At 48.8% G+C, this 20,559-nt stretch overlaps 1 protein-coding gene across 2 annotated transcripts in view; it reads right to left on the reverse strand.

Moving 5' to 3' along the window:
- The window catches only part of SCAI (suppressor of cancer cell invasion), a 194,417-nt gene extending 182,071 nt beyond the window's left edge, over positions 1-12,346 (reverse strand). For both annotated transcript variants that reach the window (XM_075324143.1, XM_075324141.1), the window contains exon 1: positions 12,237-12,346. The gene's annotated coding sequence lies outside the window, so the exon portion shown is untranslated. The remainder of the gene's footprint in view (positions 1-12,236) is intronic.
- Between the last annotated feature and the right edge of the window lie 8,213 nt (positions 12,347-20,559).

Here is a 20,559-nt window from a genome sequence, read left to right on the forward strand (position 1 = left end):
CATCTATGAAACCCCCTGTAGAGACAAGGGGGTCAGTGGGTGCTCTCGTCCGCTGGCCCGGACGCCTTTAGAAAGACAGCATGGCCCAGGGCTCATCCCAACTGAACGCCCGACCTCCTTAACCGTGGGCGGAACACGACTCAGACAACAAAGTGAGGGAATCACAATATTAAGACTTTATTGGATCCCCAAACAATTTATTGCACATAACCAGCAAAACACACAAATTTAACAGGCAACAGAGTCTCACCCTTCCGCTGGCTCACCAGGGATTAGATTGTTGGGGCATCAGTGTTTCCAGGGCCAGCTACTCCGAGAAAAGAATAGTGGCAAGCGTAGGAAGTTTACCGAGCACAGCAAAGTCTGTAGCAAGGTGACCAAATTGTCCCAATCTGGGTTTCTTCCTTAGGTAGTCCTTGATAGCTCAGCCGAATCCTTGCATTCAATGCTGAAGTCCATACAGTGTTATAATCCAGGTTGGGTTATGGCTTGCCAATCGGATCCGCAGGTCCTAGATTGGTAGCATGTAGCAAGAGTATACCCAGGCAAAGGACAGTCCTTCTTATACCCCTGAGCTCTCCATTCAGACCATTGGGGTCTTCACGATTGGTGGATCCAAGCAACATCCATCAACCTTGGTGACTCCAAGAAGTCCCCTTTTATAGCCATAACCTTCCCTTAGGATATACTGTGCCCTTATCGGATTGGTTGTACAAGGTTGCTTCTTTTATTGGATTAATTTCAAGCTGTATACAGAATATCCCAGTAATAATGGTCAATGGCAGAAACAGCTAAGATAAATCGCATCCAGTAAACACATCGTAATACAATGGGTGTCTGACCTTCAGTGGCCAAAACAATTACATGAGTCAACAAAACCTTCAATACTAAACGCCTAAGGGGTGCTTCACACACAGCGAGCTCGCTGCCGAGATCGCTGCTGAGTCACGCTTTTTGTGACGCAGCAGTGACCTCATTAGCGATCTCGCTGTGTGTGACACTGAGCAGCGATCTGGCCCCTGCTGCGAGATCGCTGCTCGTTACACACAGCCCTGGTTCGTTTTCTTCAAAGCCGCTCTCCTGCTGTGACACACAGATCGCTGTGTGTGACAGCAAGAGAGCGACAAATGAAGCGAGCAGGGAGCAGGAGCCGGCGTCTGACAGCTGAGGTAAGCTGTATCCAAGATAAACATCGGGTAACCAAGGTGGTTACCCGATATTTACCTTAGTTACCAGCCTCTGCAGCTCTCACGCTGCCAGTGCCGGCTCCGGCTCTCTGCACATGTAGCTGCTGTACACATCGGGTTAATTAACCCGATGTGTACAGCAGCTAGGAGAGCAAGGAGCCAGCGCTAAGCAGTGTGCGCGGCTCCCTGCTCTCTGCACATGTAGCTGCATTACACATCGGGTTAATTAACCCGATGTGTACTGTAGCTAGGAGAGCAAGGAGCCAGCGCTCAGTGTGTGCGGCTCCCTGCTCACACTGGTAACTAATGTAAACATCGGGTAACCATACCCGATGTTTACCTTAGTTACCAGTCTCCGCAGCTTCCAGACGGCGGCTCCGTGCAAGCGCAGCGTCGCTTGCACGTCGCTGCTGGCTGGGGGCTGTTCACTGGTCGCTGGTGAGATCTGCCTGTTTGACAGCTCACCAGCGACCATGTAGCGATGCAGCAGCGATCCTGACCAGGTCAGATCGCTGGTCGGATCGCTGCTGCATCGCTAAGTGTGAAGGTACCCTAAGAGTCTTGTAGAACAATGGAGGGCTTATCCCCAGTCTATAAACTATCTTCATGTCTGGCTGAATTTTAAGAAATTTAACCCCTGCTAAGCACTGACAGAGTCCAGGTGGTCACATTCATTACTAATCTGTAAGTGACAACACAAACACTAAAAGAATCCTTTATTTGAAATAAAATGCAAAACAACACCCTCTTTCACGAATTTATTAACCTCAAAAACACTCCTGCAGGTCCGACATAATCCACACGAGGTCCCACGACAATTCCTGCCCTGCTACATATCTGAAGTCACAGAGGGCCATCATGGAACATGACCGCACGCTGTAACTTCAGGCAGAGACTAGGCCACACGAACAGCGGTGACGTCACTCAGGTGATTTGTAGTCACAGCTGGAGGTTTCCATGGTCCAACACCTGTGACCACAGGTAATCTGACCTCAGTAACCTCAACTCAGGTAAGACCTGCATCTGCTGGCAGAAAACCGCAGTTTATTTTTTTTGTCAATAGATGTAGCTTTGGTGATGAAATTTTTACACCATATTCCTGCACCCTGTCTACACCTCCTGGCAAAAAACACAAATCACTACTGCAGGTGGTTTTGATGGGGTTTTTTACCAGGCGGTGTAGATTGGGTGGATGAATATGGTGTAAAAATTTCATAACCAAATCTATATTTCTTGGCCCAAAAATACAAGAAAAACAAAAAAAAGAAAAAGAGGTTTTGATTCTCTTTCTGTGCAGTTTTCTGCCAGGAGGTGCAAATTTGGTGCAGAGATGTCTGCACCAGGTTTCAGCACCAAATTTACACCTCCTGGCAGAACAACTTTTTTTTGCATTTTGGTGCTAAGATGGAAATTTGGTGATTTTTACACCATATTCAGGCACCCAATCTACACCTCCTGGGAAAAAAATGAATTAAAACCGCATGAGGTATGACGCGGTATTGATGCGATTTTTTTTGCCAGGAGGTGTAAAATGGGTGCAGCACTATGGTATAAAAATTCGAGCACCAAATTTACATCTCTTGGCAAAAAAACACCCCAAAAAACAACAAACATTGCTTTTTTCCATGAGATTCAGTCGAGTTCACCAAGTTTACTGAGGTCACCTGAGGTCAGGTTACCTACAGTTACTGGTGGAGTACTCCGGCTGTGACCGCAACTAACCTGAGTATTGTCACTGCTGATCGCTGTGGCTCATTCATTCTCTACTGGGAGCTCAAAGTGGGCAGTCATGTTCCATGATTGCACGCTGTCAAATCATATGTAGCAGAGCTAGATTTGTCGTGGGACCTCGCATGGAATACGTCAGACCTGCAGGGGTGTTTTGAGGTCAATCAAGAGGGGTTTTTTTTGCATTTTACTACAAATCAAGGGTTTTTTTGGTGCTTTTTTATTTCCCCTGACATACAGATTAGTGATGAAGTGTCTCATAGACCCTCCCCAGTACTAATCTAGGGCTTAGCGACCGCTGTGGGCTATTAACCCCTTATTACCCCGATTGCCACCGCCTCAGGGCAATGGGGAAGAGCAGGGTGAAATGCTGGGATTGTCGCATCTAATGGATGAGACAATTCCGGGTGGCTGCTATTTTTAGGCTGAGGGGGTGGCACAATAAGCATGGATCTCCCCAGCCTGTTAAAACCAGCCCCCAGCTGTTTGGCTTTATCTTAGCTGGGTATCATAATTGAAGGGGGACCGCATGTCAATTTTTTCATTTATTTAAATATTTATAAAAAAAAAAAAGCCGCATACGGTTCCTATTTTGATACACAGCCAAGATAAGCGCACGGCGGGGGACTGTAGCCATGGGCTTTTTCTGTGCTGGGTATCATAATATGGGGAGACGCTATGACAATTGTTATTTATTTTTACTGTACGATATAGACGCACAGGCAGTGCCTGTGATTGGTTGCAGGGAGATGCTGTCACTCCTCAGGGTTGGAGCGTGTCTGACTGCAAGCAATCACAGACGCTGGTCCACATGCAACGAAGGTAATGTACGGCCCCAGAAGTGAATGCATGGCCTGGAAGCAGTATACATCCGTGCCGGAGCCTCAGTAGGTCCCATCCCCCTATCCCTTCTACAACATTTTTAATTGCCGGATTCTGGTCCCCAGAGACTCATATGGGGACCGGCATCGGGTCCAGAACTGGATTTTAAAAGTCAGATATCGGACCCGCCGGTCCCGGTTATCTGCGAGTTTGCTCATCACTACCCCTACAGACTCCTGGCAGCTGCTCTTTTTTTAGATCAGATGTGGCCCAAGTCCACCATACAGTCAGCGGCTACTTCAAAGCTTCTTTCAGCTTTGGCACATTGTAGGGTAAGAGTACCATTGGGCTTAGACAAGCCTGGGGATTTGGAAAGATTAATGCTACGAAGTACAGCAGCAGAGGTTTGCTTTAAATATGACGGCAAAAAAATTAGGCATCAGTCCAAATCTTGGAAGATTCACAACTGTGCCCCTTAGTCGGCACGCCAGGCGCCTACCCCAGGAGGTACCTCCGGCACGCCAGGCGCCTACCCCAGGAGGTACCTCCGGCACGCCAGGCGCCTACCCCAGGAGGTACCTCCGGCACGCCAGGCGCCTACCCCAGGAGGTACCTCCGGCACGCCAGGCGCCTACCCCATGCGCAAGGCACCAGTAGCAGGAATCTGTATGACTGGCACCAACACAAGGGCACTGATTTGCCAGCACAGTTATGAAGGCACTGGGTAAATGGTTCAATTATTGGAGTTATAGGAGGGCTGCAAGCCTTGTATAGACTATGACAAGATTTGTGTATAATGAATTCCTCTTTGAATCCCCCCATTGTCACACCCAGCCTCTCTTAGACCAGGCATGCACAGGGCATCAGATTTATCCAGTGTGCCCCATTTAAAAGGGGATATTCACATTGGAGAAAACATATCGACAGCTACTGGATTTCATCCCAATTATGGCTCCTGTCACGGGGTCCTTCTCCCATATCACACAATCAACAGAGCTAAAGATAAACAATCCAAACAACATTTATTCCAAGCAAATCAGAAGATTCATAAATAATACACCACACAAAGGTTAAAATAGTCCAGAAACACGGATTTAGTCCAGAAAGCGATAAATGTCCAGGTCTCTCTAGGAAGCTTCAGCTTCTCCCACAGAGGATGAATATTCTTGCTTCTCTCTTGAAGTTCTCATACAGACCGAATAATCTCCCAGGTAAGCAGAGAGTTTGGTGGATCCCAGGCCCCCCTCCCCCAGAGTTAAGGTCCTGTCACACACACAATGAGGTCGCTAACGAGATCGTTGCTGAGTCAACGTTTCTGTGACACAGCAACGATCTCGTCAGCGATCTCGTTATGTATGACACCTACCAGCGATCAGGCCCCTGCTGTGAGATAGCTAGTCGTTGCCGAATGGTCCAGACCATTTTCTACAAAAGGTGATTTCCTGCTGGGCAGGACGCATCGCTGTGTTTGACACCTACCAACGACCTCCTAACATGGTCCCAACACCCACCAAGATCGTTATGCAGGTCGCTGATCGTTACTGCGTCATTGGTAAGATCTGACTGTGTGCCCTCTCACCAGCGACCTCCCAGCGATCGTTATCAGGTTGAATCGTTTTCGGGATCGCTGGTAAGTCGGTGTGTGTGACTGGGCCTTTAGGGACAAAAGCCCGACGGGGTGATTAACCTGCAAACAGGACAATTTACACAGAATGGTCAGAGCACCACACAAAATTATACACAACCTCCCCATATTCCACCATCACAGCTCCGATAAACGAAAAAAGTCTCAGGTGGACCCTCGGGACAGGAACAAATTTGACAAAATGTTCCCTGGTCTACACAATCAGAAAGTACAATAAGCACTGACTAAACAGTACTCTCCGATAATGATTAAATGATGGAAGTGCAACCGCAAGGAAAAGAGCTGCTGATGACATTTTACCTATCACTGTCCGCGCTGAACTGACAGCTTAATGAATTTCTTTCTGGACCGAAGAACATGCTGACAACCTGCACCGAGAGGAAAGACAACATCACCGCCCTTTCCCCTAAGCAAGGCCAGCACTTTTATATACACACACACCCTACAAGACCAGATATACCCGCACCGCATGTCTATGGCGGACAGACGTCTTTCCTGCAAGAAGCTCATTTATGGGCTGCTCTGCGTCATCTTATATTCTCAAGATCACCGCAAATCTCGTCTCTGCTAGTGGCAGGAAAACTGAGCAAGCGGGTAAAATGAGCAAGCGGGTAACATGAGAAAATAGAATGAAAGGCCCTCACTGGTTTAGTAGGGTCCAAAAATCTTTGATTCCCTCCTTAGGTAAAAACAGTGTAGGCAGTGGGAGAGGGGAGTGCACGAGGCACGTCGGACGACGGCTGTTTCGCGTCTCTATACGACGCTTCTGCGGGTCCACACCCGTGTGGACCCGCAGAAGCGTCGTATAGAGACGCGAAACGGCCGTCGTCTGACGTGCCTTTACAATTTAGAAGAGGCTCCTGCCCAGCAGAAATGGACTACCCATGTGGCAACTGGACTAGTGTGCTATGTATCTCTAGTGTATAATGGACACACAAGGATCTGAACTTAACAAGGGACCAAGGAGCGCGCTTGTAGGTCACAACTCAATACAAGTCTATGAGAGCATCTTCTTGGCTCTCATAGACTTGTATTGAAAGCTTGTTGTGTAACTTGACTTTCAGCCAGTCAGCTTACAAGCAAAAGATGCCGCCACGGGACCAGAGTGGAGAAAACGCTGGAGGTTGAGTATAAGTCCGGGGACAGGGATCTTAGATGTAAAGAAAATGTTTTTATCAGCTCAACACCAAATCCACAGGAGTATCAGCTCACCAGGGAATGTCCATCATCAACAAATGCAAGTGCACAGATCTCCACGGCCGGGGTCCACGAGTTTCATAAGAGGCGAGTAGAAAAAGTTTGATCTGGCACCAGCATAATAAAAATCTCAATTTATGACCAAAAACGAGCTCGTCCGAAATGCGCCAGTAGCCTGCCCTGTGCTAGAATCTCAAAGCTCAATGACTAAGGACAAGCGCGCCCGAAAGGCGTCAATTGCCTTCCCTCTGCTAAAATCTCAATGACTATGGACGAGTACGCCCAAAAAGCGTTAGTTGCCTTCCCTCTACTAAAATCTAAATGTATGACTAAAAACGAGCACGCTCAAAACGCGTCAGTTGCCTGCCCTGTACTAGAATCTCACAGCTCATTGACCAAGGGCAAGCACACCCGAAACGCATCAATTGCCTGGCCTGTACTAGAATCTCAATGCATAACTAAGGACGAGCACGCCTGAAGTGCATCAGTTGCCCGCCCTGTACTAGAATCTCACAGCTCAATGACTAAGGACGAGCACGCCCGAAGCGCGTCATTTGGCTGCTATGTACTAAAATTTCAATGACTAAGGACAATCACATCCGAAACACGTCAGTTGCCTGCCCTCTACTAAAATCTCAATGAATAAAGACGAGCATGTCCGAAACGCGTCACTTTCCTGCCCTGCACTAGAATCTCAAAGCTCAATGACTAAGGACAACCACGCCCGAAACAGTTGCCTGCCCTATACTAGAGTTTTAATTAATGACCAAAGACAAGCAAATTCGAAACGCGTCAGTTGCCAGCCCTCTACAAAAATCTCAATGACTAGCTCCATCAGTAGGGCACTGCACAGATGAAGATTGACAGGCGTAATATTTCCCTGTGGGTGTCATGAAAAGACCCCCCCCGGGCCAAAAATTCACACTTGTACTTCTGCAATGGCCAAATGGCGGACTCTCTGCTTACAAATGTAAACAGCCCCTACTGGCAGTCAATAGTGACTCTAAGACTGTATGCAGGGAGCTCCCTCTAGTGGTAGCTATAAGCAAGGGCTGTAAAGATTTTTACAGTCACTAAGAAATTTTGGGCCTAAGTAGAGGGGGAAGGGGGGAGAGAATACTTAACCTAGTAAACAAAAAATATTTAAAATTAATCCACCCTTCGCCACTCTGAATGAACAGTAGCTAACTCAATGGACTCAAGGAAATAGCCAAAGAACTATCGGTCTGACACTCAGCCACCGGCAATTCGCACGGGGCCACACATGCTCGGCAGTGTCATTGGTATTGTTGGTCGCATTCCTGGGGGCCACACCATGTCACCAGGAATGCGCCCAACCATCCCCCATGACAGGCGCCACCACCAGGAATGCGCCCAACCATCCCCCATGACAGGCGCCACCACCAGGAATGCGCCCAACCATCCCCCATGACAGGCGCCACCACCAGGAATGCGCCCAACCATCCCCCATGACAGGCGCCACCACCAGGAATGCGCCCAACCATCCCCCATGACAGGCGCCACCACCAGGAATGCGCCCAACCATCCCCCATGACAGGCGCCACCACCAGGAATGCGCCCAACCATCCCCCATGACAGGCGCCACCACCAGGAATGCGCCCAACCATCCCCCATGACAGGCGCCACCACCAGGAATGCGCCCAACCATCCCCCATGACAGGCGCCACCACCAGGAATGCGCCCAACCATCCCCCATGACAGGCGCCACCACCAGGAATGCGCCCAACCATCCCCCATGACAGGCGCCACCACCAGGAATGCGCCCAACCATCCCCCATGACAGGCGCCACCACCAGGAATGCGCCCAACCATCCCCCATGACAGGCGCCACCACCAGGAATGCGCCCAACCATCCCCCATGACAGGCGCCACCACCAGGAATGCGCCCAACCATCCCCCATGACAGGCGCCACCACCAGGAATGCGCCCAACCATCCCCCATGACAGGCGCCACCACCAGGAATGCGCCCAACCATCCCCCATGACAGGCGCCACCACCAGGAATGCGCCCAACCATCCCCCATGACAGGCGCCACCACCAGGAATGCGCCCAACCATCCCCCATGACAGGCGCCACCACCAGGAATGCGCCCAACCATCCCCCATGACAGGCGCCACCACCAGGAATGCGCCCAACCATCCCCCATGACAGGCGCCACCACCAGGAATGCGCCCAACCATCCCCCATGACAGGCGCCACCACCAGGAATGCGCCCAACCATCCCCCATGACAGGCGCCACCACCAGGAATGCGCCCAACCATCCCCCATGACAGGCGCCACCACCAGGAATGCGCCCAACCATCCCCATGACAGGCGCCACCACCAGGAATGCGCCCAACCATCCCCATGACAGGCGCCACCACCAGGAATGCGCCCAACCATCCCCATGACAGGCGACACCACCAGGAATGCGCCCAACAATCCCCATGACAGGCGACACCACCAGGAATGCGCCCAACAATCCCCATGACAGGCGACACCACCAGGAATGCGCCCAACAATCCCCATGACAGGCGACACCACCAGGAATGCGCCCAACAATCCCCATGACACCCGAGACCACCATGAATGGGTCCAACAATCCCCATAACACCCGAGACCACCATGAATGGGTCCAACAATCCCCATGACACCCGAGACCACCATGAATGGGTCCAACAATCCCCATGACACCCGAGACCACCATGAATGGGTCCAACAATCCCCATGACACACGAGACCACCAGGAATCTGCCCAACAATCCGTATGATACGCGAGACCACCAGGAATCTTCCCAACAATCCCCATGACACGCGAGGCCACCAGGAATCTGCCCAACAATCCGTATGATACGCGAGACCACCAGGAATGCGCCCAACAATCCCCATGACACCCGAGACCACCAGGAATCTGCCCAACAATCTGTATGATACGCGAGACCACCAGGAATCTGCCCAACAATCCCCATGACACCCGAGACCACCAAAAATCTGCTCAACAATCCGTATGATACGCGAGACCACCAGGAATGTGTTCAACAATCCGTATGATACGCGAGACCACCCGGAATGCGCCCAACAATCCGTATGATACGCGAGACCACCAGGAATGCGCCCAACATTCCCGAACCCATTCTAGACCACCAGCAAAGCACCAAACAACCACTATGCCCCTCTAGACCACCAGGAATGCACCCATTAATCCCTAATACACTCTAGACCACCAGGAATGTGCCCAATAATCATTAAAAGATTAAAGAAACCTGTCACTACTCAAAAAAAAAAAAAAAAAAGCTAAAATAGATGTAGCAAGTACAATTTATCCACTGAACTCTTCCTCACCGCAGAGCACCACAGATGGGTTTTAGACCATCAGCAATATGAACCTAAGCAAATTATTCATCACTATACACTAGGAGTCATTATAATTATATCATAAAGATCGCACATCAACACTGAACAAATCTCACCCATCAGCCTAGATGACGTCCGAAGGATACAAAGTGACAAAGCCTATGAATATTAAAATGATGTTTATTTATAAATATGAAATTATATATACACACACATATATAGTGGACTACCTGCAGCAAACATAGCCATGTAATGATAATCTCCTACTGATTATACTGATATTTTATCAAAACTACATTAAGCAGCCCAGTAAGTGACATCACTGGAATCAGAGTCTTTGTCCCTACATTATGCTGCTCTCAGATTAGGTGGCAAAAACCTGGTGATCGATTCCTTTTAAAGCGCAAGGCCTTCCAAGATTAGGACAAACCCTACTTATAACACCACCCTGTATGAATTACTTAAAATACAAAAATGGGGTGAACATCCAATCTTGGCAGCACAAGGTATTATGTGTCCCCCAAATACATGAGCGGCCAAGAAATGCCCCGCTTAATCTTACTAGTGAATGTATAATCACTTACACTGGGATGGATGGACAACTGCCAGGACTGAAGAAAGAAGCGCCTGGTTATCAAATTAGGCCAAAGGCCTTCTAAATGCGCTGTTGGGTCAAAAGACTATCACCATAAAATATACATAGTGCTGGTATTAATTTGGCGGCTGCAACTGGTAGGAGCATAAAGGGCTTTAATATGAATGCACTCACTTGGCCCGGCAGCGCATGTGTGTGCATGATCACCATCACTCGCCCCTTTGGTATAATTCTGCCAATAGCCCAGGTCAAGTCCTCCATAGATGTCAACAGACAGTGGGATTTTTCACTAGCTTCTATGAAGAAATGTATGGTTGGTGGCCGACGTCGCATCCAAGCACAAATTCTTTTGTATTCCTGTGAAACGCGACAGCTCACGCTCCAACCTAAAATCAGGCACGATAACAATCCCTACCACCAGTATAGCATACGTGAGGAACCACTGAACACGATCTCCCGGCCACAACTGTACGGTCCGGCTCTGTGCAAAGAGATCGGGTGGAATATGTAAATATAAAATATATATATATATATATATATATATATATATATATACATACACATACACACACACACACATACTGTATGTGTATATATGCAGATAGAGGCACAGTTACAGGACAGCAACAAACAGGTGACATGATTATATGGCTCATGTAGAGGGCTGATCACAAGAATAATGTCACTGCAAGGATCACACTGGGTAAGCTAGAAATTATATATATATATATATTTTACACAAATATATAACACACACACATATATATATGTATATATATATATATATATATATATATATATATATATATATATATATATATACACACACACAATTTGGAGAAACTGCATATATAATGTGTGTGTCATACTTTGTGTATCATACATTGTGGATCTCCTTAATGCATTTTAAATGCATACACATACATTAATCTTTTGTATATATATATATATATATATATATATATATATATATATTATATACACACACATACATTGACTGTACATAATGCACAAAATATATATATATATATATATATATATATATATATACGCATACATATATACACACACACACACTCCATGGAGTGTCATTTATATGTACACATGCAATCTATGCACACAATGGATCAAATATATAATGTGTGTGTGTATTCATTATACGTGTGTAAGAATTGACTAATATATATACACACACACACACACAGATCTGTATATTGCATTACATATAATATAGGCACATTATGGATACAATGTATATCTATATACATCCACAATCTGTACACACAAATAGCCCTACATACTGCATATATATATATATACACACACACACACACACACACACACACATACATACATACTTACATACACACACATCATGGACACAATGTACACATACATACATACATGATGGATGCCCAATGCCTATACTGTACATATATTTATACACACACTATGGATCGTGCACAGTACACATACATACATACATACATACACGATGGACACACATACTGCACACATACTGCACGCACACAGTCGCTATAGGTCGTGCACGGTACACATACACTGTGGTATCTGCACACCGCCGCTGTGCCCCCCTGTCTGCACCATACATACCCGCCTGCCATTACTATAGTGTGTGGCTATAGAATAACCAGCCCCCCGTATTATTACACAGGCAGCCGAGCGGATACACGGCGCACTCCTACCCGTGCTCCAGGCCGCCCCGAGCAGGCTGTGTCCCGGCCTCTTCGCCCCTCGGCCCCGCTCCTGGCCGCAGCTCCTCTCCACCAGCTGCTGCTCCTACAGCCGTGTTATGTTATGCTGCTCTTTGCAACAAAAATCCGACCCGCGTCAAGCCCAGCCCTCGGACGCATCCAATTGGTCAATGCTTGTCAGTTCAGGGAGGCAGCTCTGTGTGATTGGTAGAAGCACCTGCCTGTCAGTCATTGAGGGCCTTCCTCCGTTTTTGTTCGGTTGACTGGACGAAGAAATGAGGTGAGCGGCCTCTGGCGGTGGAGTGGGGAGTGACACGCAGAGTGCAGACAGTTTCGGTGCAGGGCTTGTGAGAGCGGGAAAATAACCAGCGCTGAGAGTGAGGCAGTGCGCGCGTCTGGCTGTGGGGACTCCTCCAGCCTGAGGGGGCTCCTCCAGCCTGAGGGGGCTCCTCCAGCCTGAGGGGGCTTCTCCAGCCTGAGGGGGCTTCTCCAACCTGAGTGGGCTCCTCCAGCCTGAAGGGGTTTCTCTAACCTGAGGGTGCGCCTCCAGCCTGAGGGGGTTTCTCTAATCTGAGGGGGCTCCTCCAGCCTGAAGGGGTTCCTCCAGACCTGAGGGGGCTCTTCCAGCCTGAGGGGGCTCCTTCAACCTGAGGGGGTTTCTCCAGCCTGAGGGGGCTCCTCCAACCAGAGGGGGCTCCTCCAGGCTGAGGGGGGTCCTCTAACCTGTGGTGCTCTTCCAGCTTGAGGGGGCTCCTCCAACCTGAGGGGGCTCCTCTAACCTGTGGTGCTCTTCCAGCCTGAGGGGCATATATGATGCAACAAGTGACATAATCCCTGGTGGTTTGGGGGCAGCTAATGACTTCCAGAATAGCTGGATCAGAGACTTCTACACTAAATTTTTCAATCATGAAACCTCCACGAGGCTGAAGAATTGCAAAAAAAAAAAAAAGCCTGCAGACCCCTTGGGGCTGTCTGACAATGAGCTGGCAGATAAGGGGGTGCATTACCATTGCAGTATATGAGTGAAGCCCCCTTCGTGTATGTTACACCTATCCACACACCCCATTCACCCGACAATCATGGACTAGAGCTGTCCCACATATGGCACTCGCTGTAGAACTAAAGTGGCCCATAGCTTACCCCGAGTTACAGGGGAGCTATCGGCCAGTTTGTACGGGCGGTCTGCCTCCTTTGACTCAGGGAACATCATAGATTATATTTGAGAGGAAATTTTAAGCCCGTGCTTTACAGTTCTTCGCCAAAAAACCTCTTTACATTAAAGTCATTGCAGTTGGGAGCAACAATGCAGCTAGAACTTCAGAAGAATGTTGGCGTGTCTCAATGCGCAGCCAGGGAAAGAGACAGACAGGGAAAGAGACAGACACAAAGAGACAGGGAAAGAGACAGACAGGGAAAGAGATAGACAGAGACTGGGAGAGAGACAGTACTACAGCTAGTGTCTATTAAAGTGCCATTTTGCCGTTGGACGGGTTCAGACGTCTGTTGACAGTTTTGGGCCGGCCACATCCACAAATTGTGCAGTAATGGGATTTTTTTAGACATTATTGTTTATTTAAAGTAAACCAGTACCTGTTACTAGAATATACTGTATCATCACTACCTGGCTGTCATAGCCCCCTGATTCAGAGGCTGATTGAGGAGCAAGAGCCTAAGGCCTTGTTCACACATTGTGTTTTGCCTCATATGAAAAAATAACCGCAGCGCTTCATCAAAGGGAATGCTGTTTCTGGAATGCATTTTTGATTTGGATTAGTAGTCAGACATTTCTTTGTTCCCGCTCGGGGACTGGCTCCAAACCCTGCCTGGCCCTTCAAAAACATTCCGAACTTTGCCAACATTGGCTAGAAGAAGGCAGAACTCACTACAGCCCAATCTGTGTCCTCCCATAATGTTGTCAGCCGGTATGACCCGCATTCTTCAGAGCTCGGTTTCTTCTCTTCCCGGAGCTGAGGGATCCAAGATGCCATTGACTCTTCCTGCGCAGAGCTCAATTCTGCAGACACTTGACGACAAGAGAAGTGGGGTAGATCTCCTCAATTTAGCACGTTCCACACCTAGGGCAGAACCCAAGCACCTGGACTTTAGGATTGCAGATGCAATGGGTGCCTTGCTGGCAGCGTGGGATGGTTTCTCTGCTCCCGACATGGAGAGCGGTAAACCTCTATTTCCAACTTTGAGGTGGGTCCCTTGTGTTCAGGACAGGCCCCATCCTCGCTCCTTCCAGTTCACCTCCCCCCAGACTCTCCTTTGTTCCCACTGGGTCTGGAGTGTGTTGTCACCTGTAGACTCACTGGGTTTATTCTTCTCCTGAGCAAACAGAGGGGGATGATCCCTCTCAGTGTGAGAAAATATGGGAAGATCTAAGAGACCGTAAGAGAGTCATGCCTACAAGGGAAGATATGGAGAACTGCATCTCCAGACTGGAATCTGCCACTTTGAGAATGCAGATGCAACAATCACCAGAAAGGGTCTCTTCTTCAGAGTATCACACTGCCTTTATTCCACAATTAGCTATTCAGTAGGCTCAAGTCTGCGCCATCTTTTCAACTCCGTTCTGGGTTTGCTCCATGATACTGGGTTGGAACTAGAGAGAGCACACAGCACATGTGGAAAAAACACTATGTAATTTGCCAGGTAAACAAATACAAACAGAAGGAAGGTATTCTAAATAAGGCTCGAAAGATGGACTCTGTCCTCTTCAGTTCCCTGTCCAGCCTATACATGATTTATCTCGTCACACGTTACAAAAATGGAGGACTTTAAACCCACTTCTAGATGCTTTAAGACAGCTTAACATTCTTTACTTTTGGGGATATTCTTTCCATCTCCAAGTTTGTCACTCCGGATCCTTGTATGTTTTTCAGGGCCCTGAGGATATGCAAGCCTTCACCCCAGTTTTCGGGATTCCTCTTGATTTCATTTCATTCATGGACTTGCTATGCCTTTCTGGAGGCCCTAAATTGGATAACATTCAACAGCCACAGGAGAGAAGCAAGGCTTAAACCCACAGGGGAATTCAGAGGACGAAGGGGCAGGGAAGTTACTTCTCCTCCACCAGACTGAACTTCCTTCTTCTTTCTCTTCCTGTTTATTCGACCATTTTTTGTCACCTGCCTTGGTTATGGGAGCAGGGTCATTTACTAAAAAGTTCTGTCAGCTTTAAGCTTAAAGGGGTTTTCCCACGAATAAAAGTTCATTTTAAAGTTAATTTTAATCAGATTTTGGAATACTAATAATTTCCACAAAAATGTTCCTGTGCTGAGATAATCTTATACAGTGTGTCCACCCATATCCTGTCCACCGCCATTAACTTGAGAACGGTGGAAGCTATAGGCATAGAAGTGGTGTCTAGGCAGGGGCGGACTGGCCCACCAGGAGGTCGGGAGAACCCCCGATGGGCCCCTGCTATTGATGGCCACGCCCCCTAGGCCCCGCCCCCCTACCCCCCCTGGGCCCCTATGGATGTCTGTAAGAGGCCCCTCCCCCGGCCGGTAATTTCACTAATCATATCGGCACATTGCCGATATGATTAGTGACAAGCCCATTCCCTCTGCAGCGGCAAGCAGGAAGAGCGATCTCCCCACTCTCCCTGCTGTCACTGTCAGTGCCGCGCGGCTCTGACTCATCTGCACAGCGACACTGCAGGAGGAGGCAGTCTCAGAGAGATGACTGCTTCCTTCCTGTGCAGGTGCTGGCAGCATCGCGCTGCGGAGGACAGACCGGCGTCACCCCACTGGCTGCAGCAGCACGTGAGTATAGAAGGCGGGGGGCCCGGGGGAGGGTGCGGGGGTCCGGGGAGCAAGCAGGGGCCCCGGGGGGGGGGGTGCGGGGGCCCGGAGAGTGACCAGGGGCCCCGGGGGGGGGGGGGGTGAGGGGGCCCGGGGAGCGAGTAGGGGCCCCGGGGGAGGTGCGGGGGCCCGGGGAGCAAGCAGGGGCCCCGGGGGGGGTGCGGGGGCCCGGAGAGCGAGTAGGGGCTCTGGGGGGGGGGAGTTCAGGGGCCCAGGAAGGGTGTACGGGGGCCCCGGAGGGGGGGGTGCGGGGTCCCGGGGAGTGAGCAGGGGCCCCTCATACTCACCTGTCTGCAGCCTCCCGGTGCCATGTCCGCTCCCGGTACCGCGGCTCCGGCTGTGTGCAGACAGCCGGGACACCTCCGATAGCTGCAGGACCTGGCGCTGATCACCTGATGCGGTCACCTGATGGAATCAGCTGACAGTGATAGTGATAGCGGTGACGCCGGCTTTTTACTACCCGGCCGGCTAAACTATCAGCTGAAGCCGTCAGGAGACTTTATCAGCTGATTACCGCCGGGTCCTGCATTGATCGGTCTGACAGGAGTCTGCACAGAAGTGTGTGGGGTTTTTTTCTTTTTTTTTTGCACTGATGCATCAGCTGATTGTATAAACGGCTTTTATACAATCAGCTGCTGTGTCATGGAATTCACATCCTTGATCCTGACACATCATCTGATCGCTTTGCCTTCCAGCAAACCGATCAGATGATATTGGATCCAGATTGGACGGCGCGGGACCCTGACCCAGGATTACTGCGGAGGGGGGTTCTTTATTTCAATAAAGATGGAGTCACTAATTGTGTTGTGTTTTATTTCTAATAAAAATATTTTTCTGTGTGTTGTGTTTTTTTTTTTATCTTTACTAGAAATTCATGGTGGCCATGTCTAATATTGGCGTGACACCATGAATTTCGGGCTTAGGGCCAGCTGATAATATACAGCTAGCTCTAACCCCATTATTACCCAGCAATCCACCCGACATCAGGGCAGCTGGAAGAGTTGGATACAGCGCCAGAAGATGGCGCTTCTATGAAAGCGCCATTTTTTGGGGTGGCTGCGGACTGCAATTCGCAGAGGGGGTGCCCAGAAAGCTTGGGCACCCTGCACTGCGGATTCCAATCCCCAGCTACCTAGTTGTACCTGGCTGGACTAAAAAATATGGCGAAGCCCACATCATTTTTTTTTTAATTATTTAATGAAATTCATGAAATAAAAAAAAAAAGGTCTTCCCTATATTTTTGGTTCACAGTCGGGTACAAATAGGCAGCTGGGGGTTGGGGGCAGCCCATAGCTGCCTGCTGTACCTGGCTAGCATACAAAAATATGGCGAAGCCCACGTCATTTTTTTGGAGGGCAAAAAACTCCTGCATACAGTCCTGGATGGAGCATGCTGAGCCTTGTAGTTCTGCAGCTGTCTGCTCTCCTGCATATACTAGTGGAGAATGAAGAATATATTGAAGAAGGAAATGACATCAGATCTTTTTTTTCAACAATCTTTAATGGCATTGTTCACTGATAAAAAACGCATAAAAAAGCAGTGAGCAAAAACGTGGTAAAAACGCATCGCGTTTTTACCGCGGGTGCATTTTTGTGCGTTTTTCTGCCACCAAAAACGCACAAAAAACACCTAGTGCGCACATACCCTTAGTGTGCAGAGAGCCACGGAGGATGGAAGACAGAGGAGAGGCCACCGGTGCTTGGAGCAGGTAAGCGCTCAGTGAGCCGAAGATGCAGGGAGAGGGGCCACATAAGATGGCAGCTATATGTGGCTATATGGGGAGAGGGGCCACATTAAGATGGCAGCTATATGTGACTATGGGGAGAGGCCACATAAGATGGCAGCTATATGTGGCTATATGGGGAGAGGCCACATAAGATGGGAGCTATATGTGGCTATATGGGGAGAGGGGCCACATAAGATGGCAGCTATATGTAACTATATGGGGAGAGGAGCCACATTAAGATGGCAGCTATATGTGGCTATATGGGGAGAGGAGCCGCATTAAGATGGCAGCTATATGGGGAGAGGGGCCACATAAGATGGGAGCTATATGGGAAAAGGAGCACATGGGATGTGATCTGCTGGGGAAAAAGGCCATAATGGGATGGGATCTGCTGGGGAAAGAGGCCATAATGGGATGGGATCTGCAGGGGAAAGAGGCCATAATGGGATGGGATCTGCAGGGGATAAGAGGCCATAATGGGATGGGATCTGTATGGGGAAAGAGGCCATAATGGGATGGGATCTGCAGGGGAAAGAGGCCATAATGGCATGAGATAGGTATGGTGAAGGTCGTCCATTCCTATTTTAGCAGGGCTCCTTTAGTAATAATTTTTAAAAACTGTAGAAAAATAATTTAATACAATAAGAGTGACAGTGACTGGAACAACTGATGCTGGACAGGAGAGTGCAGGTATTGGAGGGGAAGGAGATTTTACTTTAAATTACTTGTATTTTTTGGTTGAGGAAATTGCGTGAAAATGGGTGTGGCTAACAGAATGGATGTGGTTACAGAATGGGTGTGGTTTACAAATGGGCAGGGTTTAGAGAGAACCTGTTAAAAATTTGAATCCCACCCCTGCTATATACAGTACGGTAACTGCATGGTGCTGCTGGGCCCCAAGATTGATTTTTCCTGGTGGGCCCCAGGTACTCCAGTCCGCCGCTGTGTCTAGGTATAGTAAAGTAGCCATTGTCTAGGCAATGAAACCACCTATAGCGCCACCTGGTGGAAAACAACGGAGTTAGCATTTTTTATCTTGAAACTGGTACGAGATATTGAAAAAAAATGAAATAAAAAAATTGTAGGGCATCATCAATTCAATACGAATCAACACCTTGCATACAGAAATGCTATGATATGAAGCCCATGACCCCCCCCCTCCAAGACATTGAATGCTGGTCATGCATATGGCGCTCATTTAACTTTGACACTCAAAGTGGCCCCCGTCAGCTGCAATGCACATCTGGACTCTGGACAGCATACTGTATCTTGCTGCACGTTGTGCAATATGGTAGGTGACACGTTTGCACAAGCATCTGGGATACGTCGTTGTAGGTCCTGCAATGTTGGTGGAGGGGTCGCATACACCTGCTGTTTGATGCGACCTCACAGAAAGAAGTCCAATGGGGTCAGGTCAAGTGAGCGTGGAGGCCACTCCACGCAGCCACCATATCCAATGACTTGTAGGAAGGTCTCCATGAGGTATCGCTTCACGTCCGCAGCCTTGTGAGTTTTACACGTTCTAATCATAGCATTTCTGTATGCAAGGTGTCGATTCGTATTGAATGGATGATGCCCTACAACTTTGTAATTCAATTTTTTTCTCTATCTCGTTCCGTTTTCGAGATAAAAATGCTAACTCCGTTGTTTCCACCAGGTTGCGCTATAGGTGGTTTCATTGCGTAGCGCATGGCTACTTTACTATACCTAGATACCACTCCTATGCCTATAGCTGCCGCCGTTCTCAAGTTAATGGCGGTGGACAGGATATGGGTGGACACACTGTATATGTGTCCCTGCTATGTGCTGTGTAATGGCTGTGTCTGACTGTACAGGGACATGGTCTGATCATACCACATCTCCTGGGCAGGGGAGGACACAAAAGAGCATAAAGGCATTACAGAACGGGATCACAAATGATTCTTTCTTTGAGGTAAAACATTTAAAAAAACAAAACAGAAAACAAAATGTTCACCTCAGAGAAGAAGGGAATTTTGTTTACTTACCGTAAATTCCTTTTCTTCTAGCTCTAATTGGGAGACCCAGACAATTGGGGTGTATAGCTACTGCCTCCGGAGGCCACACAAAGTATTACACTTAAAAGTGTAAGGCCCCTCCCCTTCTGCCTATACACCCCCCGTGGGATCACGGCTGCTCAGTTTTAGTGCAAAAGCAAGAAGGAGGAAAGCCAATAAACTGGTTTAAGCAAATTCAATCCGAAGGAATATCGGAGAACTGAAACCATTCAACATGACTAACATGTATACCCCAAAAAAAACAGGGGCGGGTGCTGGGTCTCCCAATTAGAGCTAGAAGAAAAGGAATTTACGGTAAGTAAACAAAATTCCCTTCTTCTTCGTCGCTCTATTGGGAGACCCAGACAATTGGGATGTCCAAAAGCAATCCCTGGGTGGCTAAAATAATACCTCGTGATAGGCCGTAAAATGGCCTTTTCCTACATGGGGGCAACCGCCGCCTGCAGGACTCTTCCACCTAGGCTGGCGTCCGCCGAAGCATAGGTATGCACCTGATAACGCTTGGTAAAAGCGTGCAGACTCGACCAGGTAGCCGCCTGGCACACCTGCTGGGCCGAAGCCTGGTGCCGTAATGCCCGGGACGCACCCACGGCTCTGGCAAAATGGGCCTTCAGCCCTGAGGGAACCGGAAGCCCCGCAGAACGGTAGACTTCAAGAACTGGTTCGTTGATCCACCGAGTCAGGGTGGATTTGGAAGCTTGCAACCCCTTACGCTGACCAGCGACAAGGACAAGAGTGCGTCC

Source organism: Anomaloglossus baeobatrachus, chromosome 9 (genome assembly GCF_048569485.1).
Source record: "Anomaloglossus baeobatrachus isolate aAnoBae1 chromosome 9, aAnoBae1.hap1, whole genome shotgun sequence".
In the NCBI taxonomy this organism is placed as follows: domain Eukaryota; kingdom Metazoa; phylum Chordata; class Amphibia; order Anura; family Aromobatidae; genus Anomaloglossus; species Anomaloglossus baeobatrachus.